Below are 3,449 nucleotides of genomic sequence, written 5' to 3'. Positions count from 1 at the left end.
TCGCAGTATTATTGTCTAAACTAAAGCACTAGACCTTTTTCACATCAAGGACCCCCAAATTGATCTGTATTTTGCTGTGGGTCCCCCAATAGAAAATGTCTCGTGCCAGGGACCCTCAGAAGTGACACGCTGTGAGCATTTGGTTCTGCTATTTTTGAATAGCCAACTTATAAATGTATAAAGTGATTAAAATGATTGTAATGCTGCATTGACTACTTTTGCTGGACCCATGTTGAGAACCAATGGTCTAAAGCAGGGGTCTTCAACGTTTTCAGGCCAAGGACCCCTTAGTTGAAAGAGAGATAAAGCAGGGACCCCCAAAACATTTTCATAGATTCCATGTAGTTTCATCGTTTGACAGCACGATCATCAGTTTATTTTGGATTCATGTCAATTTGTGTTTTCAGATATTTAACCACTTGAACGGTCAATATTTTACCTTTCACTCTGTACTTAGTCTGTTTTTCCCCCCCTCTAGCTTGTTGCCAAAAATAGCCGATCTACAAGCTCAAACGCCTCGATCGCAGCGTGAGGCGTTGTGAGCTTGTAGCTCACACTCTTGTAGCTTACAGTTGGCTACAGTTCTCAGAATATGGACGCTAGGGTTCAAGTGGTTAATATAAAAAAGAAGAAAAAAACGTTTCTAACACTGAAAGATTTGGAGGACCCCCTGTAGTAACTCTGAGTACCACCGAGGGGTCCCGGACCCCCTGTTGAAGACCCATGATCTAAAGTCCTCAGTGTTAATTCATGTTGTACAAACGTGGACTCGTAACAAGTTCATGGGCTTCCATTGTTCTACACTCTCTGAGTTACAAATGGATTAAATAACTGTTCAATTAATGTGTGTGAGGGATTGCCCTCTGTAATACATGCAATCACCATTTTTAAGAATGGACAGTTAATGAAAATGTGTTCTCTTTGCTTTTGTCAATGCAGCAGACTAAAACATGTACAGTATACAGTAACTGTAAATTGTGTATATGTGTACAAGTTGAAAGGTGTTTTCTAAGTCTCAGAATAATATAATATGTAATATAAGAAAATGTTCCTGTTAAGGTATAACGTATACATACATTAATTTCTCTACTATAATTTATGAATCGATTCAAATTATGAATTCAAACAATGTCTTTTTTTCTCCTCTTGTGAAATATATTTGTATTGTCAACATAGGAATACAGTATGTCCTTAAAATACACCAGTTGATCAAAAAAACAAGCAATGTTCTTCTGTTTTGAAATATTGGTTTAAATATTGCGAGTTTTCTTAGTCGATCTTTAATTTTGTAATTCTACCATATTTGTTACTACTGTAGGCTATAAATGATTTCTATATACCGTACAGGCAATCGTTTAGATACCTTTGTCATGTACATGTTGTTGATTTGTGTGGGACACGTTCTAGAAGTATATGGTCATAATGGAAGCATCAACACATCAAATAGTGTCACATCTTGACCTAATTACAAATCATGCAATTACATTGCAGGTTGTCTGAGACTGGAACATGTCTTCGAAATCCTTCATGAATTTTTTTTTCTATGATCAGTGGTTCTCAAACTTTTAAATGTCAAGGACCCCTAGAATTAAATGACCATATAATTCCATAGTGCATATCAACTTTCTAAATCAATTTTTAGGAAAAACATCTGATGGAGCACTGATGTCTGATGGAGCCCTTTAGGAGACTGAAATGCCATTTTTATTAGTGAATAATGAATTTCCTCTTGAGAGAGTGTCACGTCTCTTCCTTTTGTTTAAAAGAATACATTTATATCATAGGAAAATATTTCAAAGTTTAGCTTACAGGTCAGTGATCACTATGAGCATGTGAGGTGGTCAGAATATAGAGAACTGGATGCAACCGGAGAACTTAACCAGAGCTGAGCAATACATCCATATGATATTGATATTTTGATATGAGATTAGTTATACTGGTATTCTGTGAATTTGGATATCAAAAGTGTTGTATTTTCTTGGTTTTAATCACATTGCCCCATAATTATTAAATATTAATAATATTGTCACAAATTGTCAAAATAGCCTATTAACAAGTCACAATGTGACATCTATTTTTGACAATAACTTTTTTATAATATCGCCACAATACATTATTATCGTCCCAAAGTTAATATTGATCTAATTTGTTAAATATATCATGATATTATCGCCCAGCCCCAATGTTGACCCATCATCTTCAACATCAATGAATGATGAAGAAGAAGCCGGAGTCATCCGGCTCCATGTCCTCTTCTTTGACTGACACCTCTGAATTATCTGAGATTGCATCTGTGACGATGTGAATGAACCATCCAGGGCAGAGGGCGGATTCGAAGCGTCGCTGGAGGTCGCTGGTGGACTTCATGTAGAAGACAAGCGACATGGTGCTGGCATCGCTCTGAGAGATCTGCTTCAGGCAATGCTTGTTACAGGTCTACAAACAACAACAAACAACAACGTATACATAGAGAATGTATTAAATTAGAAAAAGTGTCTGGCTGGGCCTGTAAATAGGCCTGTCACAATTAGGCCTATTATATTGAGATAATCACAATTATTTTTGCTTAATCATCATAATCGTTTCCATGTTGAAAAATGTTCAAACATTTTCATCAATTTGTAATCGTGACAGGCCGACGCTGTAGGTGTTCAACTGACACATTGAAGCTTGATTAAAATGTATTTGATTGTATTTACTCCGTGTACCTCCACACATAAGAGCACCCTCTCTCCATCCTTGGAACACTTGAGGAAGCAGTTGGAGTCGGTAAAATTCAGGACGACTGGAAATCCTTTGAATGGTTGCTGAAGAGATTCGTCTGACTTGTAGTAATATATGGTGATGTTGTCTTCGACAGGAAGAAAAGAAAAGTCATGAGCATAAACCCATAAAGAGTTAATCATTATTGTTGTGATACAAATATGTGAAATTAGCAATAAAATACAGGTGAAAGAGCAACTGTCACACATTCATACATCCATCCAATACATGTCATAAGTACATCTATGGTGTATGAAAGGAAATATTTGAAATCTAGCAACTTCCCACAACATGACAACAATGAGTGGATTTTAAATGATTTATGTGCGACTTGAGTTGATGAATTACTAGTGTCATGTTAACATGTGGCGACTAACCAGGATCTGGTGACACACAGGGTTGCTGCTGCTGCGAGTAGAGGCTGCTTAGGTATTGTTGAGTGACGACATGTTCAATGGATATGTCCTCCTTGTGTCTTTGACACTTTAAACTGCCAGATCCTCCTACGATGACGTCGTTAAAGGCACATTCAGAGCCGCTACACTCATGACAGGGGAGTCCTGAACAAGGACCCCGCCCCTTCACCACAGAGATGCTGGTCTTCCTCAGGGTCACGATGAGGAAGTCCCCCTCCTTCCTGTTCTCCACATCCACAATCTGGCAAACCTCCTCCTCACTTTGCACTT

This window comes from Nannobrachium achirus (assembly GCF_963921795.1).
Source record: "Nannobrachium achirus genome assembly, chromosome: 7".
Classification (NCBI taxonomy): domain Eukaryota; kingdom Metazoa; phylum Chordata; class Actinopteri; order Myctophiformes; family Myctophidae; genus Nannobrachium; species Nannobrachium achirus.
The sequence above is the reverse complement of the archived record's forward strand: the minus strand, read 5'-3'. Positions refer to the sequence as shown.